The sequence below is a fragment of the Solanum pennellii genome, chromosome 4, assembly GCF_001406875.1.
Source record: "Solanum pennellii chromosome 4, SPENNV200".
Taxonomy (NCBI): Eukaryota; Viridiplantae; Streptophyta; class Magnoliopsida; order Solanales; family Solanaceae; genus Solanum; species Solanum pennellii.
This window is the reverse complement of record NC_028640.1, coordinates 29083266-29095466: the sequence shown is the minus strand read 5'-3', so window position 1 is coordinate 29095466 and position 12201 is coordinate 29083266. Positions and strand designations below refer to the sequence as shown.

General features: G+C 37.2%; 1 long non-coding RNA gene across 41 annotated transcripts in view; it reads right to left on the bottom strand.

The window, feature by feature from the left end:
* LOC107017725 overlaps positions 1 to 11999 on the bottom strand; it is a 62940-nt gene extending 50941 nt beyond the window's left edge. For 24 of the 41 annotated variants that reach the window (XR_003578000.1, XR_003577975.1, XR_003578002.1 and 21 more), the window contains exons 1-2: positions 11646 to 11998; positions 10530 to 10652 (exon numbers count right to left, since the gene is read on the bottom strand). This is a non-coding gene — a long non-coding RNA (uncharacterized LOC107017725). Of the gene's footprint in view, positions 1 to 10523; positions 10653 to 11639 lie in introns of all 41 variants that reach the window. The other 17 variants (XR_003577987.1, XR_003577977.1, XR_003577982.1 and 14 more) reach the window with 5 other exon arrangements.
* Between the last annotated feature and the right edge of the window lie 202 nt (positions 12000 to 12201).

Here is a 12201-nt window from a genome sequence, read left to right as displayed (position 1 = left end):
ATAGGAGACTTTACAATATCATTCAATACATATCAATCGCTATTTAGAGTTTATCTATTAGATAGAATTAAACCATAACCTACCTCCACCGGAGAATCGAAATCAAGCAAGCTATCTCTCCAATGCCTTTGTTTTCCTCAATACTTCGCTCCCTTCGTTCGTTTCACGTCTCCTCCTCTTTTAACTTTTTCCCTTTACAGATTCTTTTTACCCTAATTATCATATAATCAATTATAAAAGAAGATAAAAGTAACCCACTATTTATTTTAAAGTTATCTCCTTTAGCCCCCAACTAACTCAATTATAAAAATTACCCCACTAATTTCATAATAATAATTATGAATAGTCCAAAACACCCCTTAAAAAAATTTAGCGGAAGTCTGACAAAGTCGGGGTTAAGCAGCTTGTGACGGTCCGTCGTATCTACGACGGTCCGTGCTGCAAGTCCGTCGTGAAGTTCAGAGAGTCGATTCCGGTACCCAGACTCCAAAAATTGAAGTGTTTTGGACGAACGAAGACCCTGTGACGGTCCGTCGTATCCATGACGGTCCGTCCTGCAGGTCCGTCCTGAAGTTCAGAGAAGTAACTCCAGTACCCCGATTCCCAGAGTTGAAGTGTTTTGGAATGAAGGCCCTCGACGGTCCGTCGTGCCTATGCAGTTCGTCCTACTTGTCGTCGAGGGTAATGAGAAGAGTAGCAGAAGAAATTACACAAGTATGGGACGACGGAGACCATCATGGTCTGTCACGACCATGACGGTTCGTCACGTGGTCCGTCGACCCAGTCAGTTTTTATCAAAAATAATTCTACTGTTTGAACCGACTAAACAGGTTGTTACAACAGGAAAAAGATTGAAAAGGCAAACGTCATAAGGAAGTAGTTTGATAGGAAAAAATGATCTTAGAAAATTGTCATTGATAATGAGATGAAACTAACCAAAACTTACTATATTGTTGCAGTGCTAAGGAACGAGTAAGAAAACTCAGCATCGATCCTACACCCATATACTAGTAATTTTCAAGTGAGAGATCCATGCTGGAATGATACCAACAACCATAGAGCCTTAGTTCAAATAACCAAAAAATTACTTGTTTGAATACTTGATAGAAGTGCAAAGACATTTCGTCTTCACTTGTGGAAGGGAAGATACTATTTAATAATTTCTTGCGCTTTAACCTTCAACGTACTCCTAGTTCCTCTTTTCCGATGGCATTCGACAAACGGAGTTCCACACAACCTTCTTTTTATTTTTCTATGTTTTAAACCTTTTGTCATCCATGGACAATTGTATTTATTTTAGATCTAGGGGAAAATATTTCGACATCTCTTTGGCCTCATCTCGTAATGAGTTTTGCTAGGAATGTGTAGAGAGTTCTAGGTTACGTTTCCGTAGACTGGTTTTAAGTAGAGAAGCCTTACTCTGGATATCTCGGAGATTCAGAAAGGCCTCAAACTACAAGGGCAGGGTGTAAAAAACATGGAAATATAGATATAGGGAAACACACTTATTCTTCTTTATGAAATTCAACAACTTTGGCCGTTATATTTCGGTAATAATGTAACAGGTGAATCCAGAACTGTCATTAGTTCCAGAAAATGCTTTCAATGAGGGTTGGTTGAATGTGACGTTAAAACTGGAAAGTATCATTAAAAAGGTCTTGCACAGTCAGGAGGCTCTAAACATCAAAGGGGCAAAGGAAGGAAGGCTAGTCAGGGGAGAAAAAAGCTTTAAAGAGGTGTTACAAAAGCCCAGGTGGTCACAAGGAGAGTACGTGGGTGGAATATACATGGATCCCATCGGAGCACGTCCATCATATTCTGAGAACTGTCTTTTGAGAAGGTGTTTAGTGGGAAGCTTCCCTGAATGTGATGAAATTCCCACTCGAAATGATGTAAGGAAATGGGCTCACCAAACATGGATAAGGGTACACAATATTCATGTTTTTGAACTGAACGGGATTCAATTCTTATTTGATTTTCAAAATGAAAGAGATGCTGATCACATTTTGAAGGGTTAATGGAGGAGGCAGGGGGGAAATCGAACTTGAGTGGTGGTCGCCTCTGGCAGAGACATACCCACTAAATACCAGTTTTCACTGGTGTTGGATTAGGGTTCTTGGACTACCACTACATCTTTGGTCCATAGAAGTGATGAAGGAGATTGGGGAAAAGTGTGGTGGCTGGTTGGAAACGGAGGAGGAAACAGAGCTTAAGAACCACTTAAGGTGGGCCAGGATTAGAGTCAAGGGCGTCTGAGACTATTCCGGCCTTTGTTGAAGTCGAAGATGGGGAGTGGAGACACAAAATGCCGGTATTGTGTGAAGCGCCGTCTAGGGTTGAGAAAATTGAGGCCACCAACCAGCATAGATGTGACAACTCTCCTCTTATTTTTGGCAAAAAGGACGAATGTAAGAAGACTGGGCAAACAGAAAATAATCAGAGAAAAGAGAAAGAGGTTGCTGGGAGTTTTCCAACATATATAGAGAAGAGGATGGGTCTTTATACAGAGGGTACAAAAGAAAAGCACATGGCTAAAGCTAGTGGGCCCCCAAAGCCAGTTGGTGGACCTTTTATTTTAACTAGAGTTGGGCCAATTTCCTCACTTGTAAAAAATATTGGGCCGAAATCTAAATAGGCCCAAGGACCCACAAATTAAAACAAAGCTGGTAGCTGAGCCTTTTACAGATAACAACAATATATACTTGGTAAAAATTACCAGGAGGGAGTTTTCTCCAGTTTTAACTATGGAGATGAAAAGAGAGAGGTTGCTGTTTCAGAAACCCTAGAGAAACACATGCAGATAAAGGAGGCGGAAAGCGCTACAAGGGGTTTTAAACCTAGACGAATCAGATTTGCATCACAAGAGTGCAGAAGAAGGGATAATTGAAAAGAAAACAAGGGAGGCCTCTCAAAATCAAATTATACCATTGAAGGAGCCAACTCCAATTCAGACAGATTCTAGTGCGTGTTTAAAGGGAGTAGAGAATGATGCCAACTCTTGGGTACAAGAAAACATAATTAAGTTGAGAAAGCAGTTTGGAGCTATGTTTGATGGACTATAAAAAGAGGAAGAAGATTTATTCATAAAGTTGGATCAAAGAAGGGCTGCTTAAATCAATAACAACAACAAGCAACGGGTGCCTAAAGAAATTAAAAACTTAATCTTTGATGTCAACTACAAAGATGGAGGAGCAAGAAGTGAGTTGAGGAAGGGGAGAAGACCAGCAAGTGGTGATCAATGAGGAACAAAACTGTTTCATGGAACGGGAGGGGATTAAATGATGTGGAGAAGAGGAAGTTGGTGAAACAACTGGTGCACCAATGGGGGGCAAATATTTATGTTCTGATAGAAACTAAAATAGAGGGTGATGTTAACAGTATGCTTAAGGATTTATGGGCTAATTGATGGGTGGGGGAAGAACATATGGAGGCAAGGGGTACCAGGGAAGGGATCTTGATTATGAGGGATAAAAGATAGTGGAAGAGGGAACTGGTGAATGTTGCTAGTCAAGTGATCACTTGTAAGTTCACTGCAATTAACCAGCAGTTAAATCGCACATGTGTGTTGTTTATGCTGACTGTAATCCAGTAGTCAGAAGGGAGATGTGGACTGAACTTGAAGTTAATAGAAACAGTTTTGAGGGGCCTTGGATGGTGTGTGGGGATTTAAATATTACTAGGTTTGTCTCAGAGAGATCAATCTGCCATAGAATTTCTGGAGTGATGGCAGAATTTTCAAAGTTCATTAGTAACTTGGAGCTGGTGGATCCTACTTTATTTGGAGGATCTTTTACATTGAGAAGGGGGAAAGTCACAAAAGTGCTTCAAGGATTGACAGATTTTTATACTCGGCAGACTGGAGGATGCTTTCCTCTAGGTAAGGCAAACTCTTCTTCCAAGAATAGGGTCTGATCACAACCCTATCCTACCTACATGTGGGGACTGGAATTGGCACAAGACATACTTTAAATTTGAAAATTGGTGGCTAGAAGTAAAAGACTGGTGGAATTCTTGTCCTAACACCGGCAGACATGCTTACATATTAGCCAACAAACTAAATCTTCTCAAAAAGGAGAAGATCCAATGGAGCAAAAAAATAGGGGCAATTGGAAGCAAAGGAAAGAAAATATCATGCAGCAGTTGAGTTCATGGGAAGTCATTCAGGAACAAAGATTTCTAACGTTCAATGAACTAGTACACAAGACCGACCTTGCCATGGAGTTTGAGGAGGAATCTAAGAAGGAAGATATAGCTTGGCACAAAGATCAAGAATACAATGGTTGAGGAGTGGAGACAAAAATACTATGTTTTTCCACAGGTTGGCTAATTCTCACAAAATATACAATTCTATTGATTCTTTAGAGGTAGAAGGGCAAACTATCTCTTATCAAGAAGAAATCAAAAATACCATTCAAATTTATTATCAAGGTTTGTATAAAGAAGCATAAGAATGGAGACCTGATCTCATCCTCCACGTTACAACAATTATTTCCAATGAATATCAAGAATGGTTACAAAGAAATTTTGAAGAGGAGGAAGTATGGTACATCATCAAATCATGTGCAACTGATAAGGCACCTGGCCCTGATGGCTTCGATATGAACTTTTTTCGAACTTTCTGGGAGGTTATTAAGGGTGACATTATGGGGACACTGCAATATTTCCATAATCATCAAGTCTTCGAAAGAAGTTTGAATACCACATATGTAGCCCTTATACAAAAATAGACGGGAGCAGTGGAACTAAGGGATTTTAGACCATTAGCTTGATTTGTTGGTTTTACAAGATAATTGCTAAAGTGCTAACTGAGAGAATCACGAAAGTGATGGACATCCTAGTGAATAAGCATCAAATGGCCTTTGTTAAAGGGAGACGGATGATGGATGCTGCCTTAACAACAAATGAATGTGTAGACACCAGGATCAGGGGAGAGGTTGCTGGCTTAATGTGTAAACTAGATATTTAAAAGGCGTATGACCGTGTGAATTGGGACTATTTTCTAAGTGTTCTGAAACAAATGGGGTTTGGGGATAGGTGGTTGAAGTGGATCAATTTTTGTATTAAAACTGTTAGGTTCTCTGTTTTAGTGAATGGAGAACCTGTTGGTTTTTTTTCCTTCGGAAAGGGGACTCAGACAAGGGGACCCTTTATCCCCTTTCGTATTTATTTTGGCTATGGAAGGGTTCAGTAGCATGATGAGAATAGCAATACACAACAATTGGCCTAAGGGTTTTCGAATAGGGGAGGGTGATTTGGAGATATGCCATCTGTTGTATGCAGATGATACCATTATTTTTTGTGAAGCTGCCATGGAACAAATTACCTATGTTAGAGTCATATTGGTGGTATTTGAAGCTGTTTCTGTCCTAAAGGTGAATTGGTGGAAAAGTAGTATCTTCCCTATCAAAGAAGTAATGAATGTTCATTCCTTGGCAATTGTGTTGGGGTGTGAAGTGGGCATGTTGCCTACTGTGTATTTGGGTATGCCACTAGGCATGAAATACAAAGAAGTAGAGATATGTGACAGCATTGTAGAAAGGTATGGAAAGAGACTAGCACGGTGGAAAGCACAATATTTGTCATTTGAGGGAAGAGTCACACTAATAAACTCAGTGTTGGACTCTATAACTACATATGTGATGTCTTTGTTTCCTATTCCTGCTAGAGTACTGAACAAGCTAGATAGATAAGAAGAACTTTTTTGTGGAAAGGCAAGAAAGAGAGGGGGAGTTATAATTTGGTTGAATGGGAGGTCACTCAATTAAGAAAGAACAAGGAGGATTAGGAATAAAAAATCTGTAAATTCAAAAAAGGTGCCGTTTGATGAAACGGCTTTGGAGATTCTGTGATGAAGAAACTTCCCCCTGGAAGGAAGTAATTATTCAAAATTTTTGACAGAACAGTCCTTGGTGCTCAAATGAAGTGAATTGCACTTATGGGACGGGTGTATGGAGGGCTATCAGAGGTCTATGGTCAAAGATCCAAGAGAATTCTAAATTCAGAGTGGGAAATGGTAACACTGTTAGGTTTTGGAAGGATAATTTGATAGGATAAGTACCAGTGCAGTATAAATATCCAGATCTCATGTTACTATCTAGCAATCCTGAAATTGTTGCGTCTGATTGCTGGTTCCCCAGGGGTGGGATCTAAACTTCAGAAGACACTTAAATTATGGAGCTTGATAGACTTAGATGAGACACAGTTCAGAAGGTAGTTTTACTATTAATAAGGTATACAAGAGGGAGAATAGCATTATGCTGGAGGAAGAGTTAAATATATGGAAAAATGTATGGAAGAACATAGCCCCTACAAAAGTGAAATGTTTCACATGGCTAGTGGTAAGAAAGGCATGTCTTACTCATGAAGTGTTACAAAAGAAGGGGAGAGTTATGATGACTAGATGTTTTTTGTGCAATGGGACTAGGGAGACAAACAATCACTTGTTCCTACACTGTAAATTCACCGCCCAATTGTGGAACATGTTTTTCAGTCTCACAAAGACTGTGGACAATGCCAGAACATACAGGCGATCTAATGAGTTGTTGGATGAAAAGAGGGGGAAGTAAAAGTCAGAAAAAATGGTGGAGGATAATCCCCTCTTGCATATGGTGGTTACTCTGGAGGGAGAGAAATGGAAGGTGTTTTAAAGACAAAGTCAGAACAGTCCATGATGCGAAATGGAACTGCATGAAGACTTTAATTTTTTGGTGTAAACATAATTGTATAGAGGAAATAGAGGAGTTAGTAGAATTTCTAGGAGCTTTGTAAAGCATAGAGTCTACTTGTTTTGTAACTTGTTTATGATGGTAGCCAGCATTACCAATGCTGAAGAATACAACAGTACTAATTAAAAAAAATATATTGAAATTATTTAGTTAGTTACCAACCACCCTAACTTCTCTGCATAATATAAAGATGAAGATGACGAAGGATATAGAGCACACCAAAGTCATGGAACAAGCATTTAAACTACAAAATCAAATCAATTTCTCAACCTTTTCTTTATTAAAGGTACCTAAAATTTTATTCAATTTTGAGGTACTAGCTTCTGCTCTCCAATATAGCGGCTAATCATCAAAATAATGTGTGATTATAACATTAGAAAAAAGTTAAAATTATAAGACATCCTAAACATATAACAAACTCACATTGTCAAAACCAGCAATGTTTTTGTTATTCTGCAAAGAACTTAGCGGGAGACTCCACAAATTTAAAACATAAAATGAAAATTAATCCAAGAAAAGAAAAGGCACCAAACCATTAAGCTTAGAAGTTTCGCCTAGACTCAACCAACAGAATAAGAGAGAGAGAGAAAACAAACTTTGTTTGAGAATGCTATCTTTAGGTATGTATAAATGTTTGATAAACCAACCAAACCTTCATCATGTTGTTCGGTATAGTCTGAGAAAGAACCAATACAGCATTCTCCCTACAGAAACTGATTAAACTCTTAATCATGCATACATAGCTCTGTCCATGGCTATAAGAGACTAGGAAAATGAACTGCCAAATCTCCAAGAGCAACAGTGCAATTTCATCAAACTATTTCAGATAGTGCATTCACCACAACAGTAAAAACAAGCTAGAGATTCGAATCATTATGGAGTACTTTTTTTTTTAAACTGCATCACTATGGAGTAATATAAACACATCTTTAGAAATTTTAACCAAAACCTTAACTAATTGATAATGCTTAAATTTCCCTCGACATAAATTAAAAGATTAAGCGGTCGACGTCAATAAAAATACCCAACAAGCGCGTTCACAAAGGTACTTTCCCTACCAAATATTGCTTTTTCAGCTCTTGACCTCTTTTTGCCTCAAGTTCGCTTGGTTTCTTCAAATATCTCCTAAATCAACTCTCCATTTCATTTTCGTGNGGGGGGGGGGGGGGGGGAGGGGAATTAAAAGCACCAATTCTAAACTAAAGCAAGACAAAATAACTACGAAAAGAGCCTCAAATAAGTCCACCACTCATCAACTAAAAACTTTGCTTGTCCTCAAGAAAAGAAAATAAAAAACACAAGAGGCTCTTATTTCAAGACACATCACAAATCAATTCCCTTTCTCAAATAAGCACAAAGTTAATGGCTTTGGTTGGTACTAACAAATAGTCCACATGAAAACTTTTCACAAGACAAATCCTCTCATTTTCATGGAACGTTTTCAAAAACCAAGAATCATTTAAGTGACAACAACTCAAAATAAAGAAATGACTCAACTCATTAACTCTTTCACATGCTCACTTGACTCAATTAGGAATTTTCAAAATCACCACTTTTTCAACTTGCATTACCTCACCGGAAAGAAGTATCCCAAAACCCCACACACATATAAACAAGAACAAGGGACAAAGATGCAAGACTCACACTCACAGAGAATCAGCTCATGCACACAAATGTCCACATATCAACAAGACAAGGAACAAAGATGCAACACTCACACTCACAAAGAATCATCTCATGCACATAAATGTCACACCATAGGCTTGCCCATATTTTCATATCAACATTGACTCAACTCCGTTTGGTTAGAAATCTCAAAGGACTTTGTTAAGCTTGTAATATAGGCTTAGGGAAGGTTAGGATATAATTTAGGTATAAGTGACTACACCCTCCTTGAACATTATACAACAACTCATCATTTCCAACTTTCTCCACTTTTCAAACTCATGAACATTCCACATTATTTTTCATTTTTCTTTTCTTATTTCCACACCAGGTGCCCCACATGCAACCATTTTCAACTTTTGGAGGATTCAAGTCTCATTTATTCATTTTCTTTCGTTCTCTTTCAAAGGTTTTTCTTTCTTTCTTTTTCAAAGTTTTTTCTTTCTTTAAGACTTTCCATACAACAACTCATCATTTCCAACTTCCCCCACTTTTCGAACTCATGCACATTCCACAACTTTTCAAACTCATGCACATTCCACACAATTTTTCATTTTTCTTTTCTTGTTTCCACTCTAGATGCCCCAGATGCAACCATTTACAACTTTTGGAGGATTCAAATCTCATTTATTTATTTTCTTTGTTTCTTTTTCAAGGTTTTTTATTTCTTCAAGACTTCCCATACATCCCGCAATTTCTCTCTTCTTTTTTTTTTGTTTTTTTTTTATATCAAATCCTCATATGGTAAGCATCCCATAAAACCCCCAACTTAGGCTTTTAGCCTCAATTTTCACAACCTCAAGTTCAAGGAGAGAAGGGTTCAAAAGAGGGTTATTTTTTCAAAAAAGGTTAAGTCTTGTAATGTGGTTGCCACTAAAAAGGATTAGGCTCCAAGAGGACAACTAAGGATATATTTAGTGCAAAGGTTGGATTTTTAGGCCAAGTGGACTTCAAAAACATCAAAGAAAGACTAAGATCATTTGTCCAACCAAACTCAACCAAGACCAACATTTCAAGACCAAATGGGCAAGTTCTAGGTGAAAAAAGTGAAGACAAGGAATTGTTCAATAACTCACCACACATGGCATGCAAATCAATAAAGATGGTTCAAAATCTTACTTCCTTTTCAAAATACAAGTAGCATTGAACATTTTAACCGCAAACAAATCAAAAGTAACAAAAAGAGTTGTAAGAGTTGTCACAAAATAATTCAAAACATGCTCAAACTTTCAAAAACGGAGAGGTATGCTCAATGCTATTCACATGCATGACTATGGTCTTAGTACCAACCAAGACCATTAGCTATCAACTACTAAATTGAGGTATTTGAAGTTAGACTTAGTTGTTTTTGCGTTACCTCAATCTTAAACAAACTCAAGTCACATCTAATTGTACCATAATATAACTTACTTTTACAAAGAGAAAGAGGATACAGAACATTACATAACCACACCTCTTCCTCTCTTTTCTTCTTCTTCTTCTTCTTTTAATGTAGTTTGACAACTTCATTGGCCCTCAGTAATCATGAGGACCTTGTGTCATCATTGTTGTCGAAAAATGAACTATTCCCCTATTCCTCTCTTTCCCCCACCATAATTAAGCTGTTTATCTTCACTATAAGTAAACCGTCCTCTTTCACCTTTTTTTAAGCTCAAACATGATTATAACACATAATATAATCTACTGTTCAGACCCTTCCCTTAATTTTTCCTATCTTTGTCTCCCTATTTAATTCTCTAAGTGAACATAAAAAACGTACCATGCAGCATCAGATCTTTTGCAGTCACTTCATCACATCAAAGATACAGATCTCAACATGCAATATACATCTAAAATAGCAAGGATACATGTACTCAGTCTAAAAAGAAGATAAGTAGCTATGATTTCGAGCTCTGCATTGAGAATGCATATATTTTTGTATCACGTTGAATCAATCAGGATTAAAATTTAAGACACAAGCACTTAAATTACAAATTCTGCTAGAATCCAAATCAAAACATTTCACCAGATTATACACATCAAAAGCAAACACAAATCTCTCCTAATATACACAGTTTTGCACACTAAAATCATAAAATAGACATCTATTTTAAAACTTGTACCAGATATTATATCAGGAATTTTATTTCACACCTTTACCTCCATAGATGCCTCAGTAATCCGTATTGGTTGTATTTGTGGCTGAGTCGTCATTCCAGAACTACCACCTCCTCAAAAACTGCCACTTCCACAGCCTGGCCCGCCTTCTACCTCGCCCGATTTCTTTCATTTACCGCAACATCAGATAAAAATAAGGAAAGGAGAAGTATCAGAAACAGACACTAAAAATGATAAAATATATACACATGGGTGAAAATATCAATTCATAAGGCAAAGCATTAAATCAGTCAATTATAAAAACAAGGAATATTTTGTTGACAATTGACTGAAATATTAAAGTGAACCACTAATTCTATTTTATAAATTAAAGCTACAAGCATCATAAATTAACTTCATGTCAGCCTAATAAAAACAAAAATATAGAGATGTTCTGAAACAAAGATGTAGACATCAATCTTAAACAGGTCTAGGGATTAGATGCACGACCATATCTCGCAATTAGAAGATTGAGGAAATCGATTTGTTATTTGTGCACAAAAATATAGACAAATTCTTATATAAAATGGGAAGAAAAGGTTGTTTCAACAAATTCTCATACACGCTACATTAAAATTATGAAATGTATTACAATGGTTTTGAAGATTAACAAGAAACATCAACTCCAAAACAGTGGAATGGGCTTAAAGATTAACAAGAAACAGCAAATCTAAAAGGAATGGAATGGGTATAAAGATTAACAAGGGCTTACAATTAACAAGAAACAGCAACTCAAGGTTAACAAGAAACAGTAAATGGAATGGGTATAAAAGAAACAGCAATTCAAAAACGATGGACTAAGTGATGAACAAGAAGCAGCAGCTACAACTACTGATTTTTAGTGGACTAAGTCTAAATACAAATACAAGATTCTAAACCACCATAAAAACAACATGCAAACTTGTGATCGAAAACAGGGATAAAAATGGCACAAACAAAAGTAATTAAAAGCATAAATAAAACCCTATGTCGAGACATGCCGGTACGACTGAATATGCGTTAGAAAGGTCAATCCCTCCCCTACGACACCAAAAAAACAAGAAAACCAACAAAAGATGATGGCCATGAATCAACCATAGAATCACAGATAAAAAAGAAAGATGAGATTCCAACCCCAACCTGATGCCCACACAAGCAAAGCAAAGAAGATGAAGAAATCGCCTCTGCTCTCTTTCCTTTCTTCAGTTTACAGATTTATATTTCAACGTTGTCGGAACTAGATTTTTGGCGAAGAGAAGATGGCGGGGCTTGCGGGTAGGGAGAAATGGGTGTTTGATTTTGTGGGTATGGTGAAATGGCTGATCTGGAGCTGAAGAAGAGAGCAGATTTGGAGAAAGGAATAGCCATTTCAAAGAGCTGGGATAAGCAGAGGCGTACAACAAAAAGGAGACGAAGAGGTGAAGAAGAAAGAGGTGGAGTACCTAAAACTGAGTTAATAGAAATGGATTTGTCTTTTTTGGACACAATTGCGACTTAATTGCCTTTTTTTGTAAAAATAAAAAGATTAAAATCTTTTTGTTTTTAAATTTCAAACTCACGACGGTTTTAGCCACTACTCGCATCAAATAATTTTAAAATATAAAAAAAAGTTTTTCGATTCGCACCAAAGATTTTAAAATATAGCTATTCAAAATAAAAATTATTTTTTCCAGCCTTTCACCCCACGTGACACCTT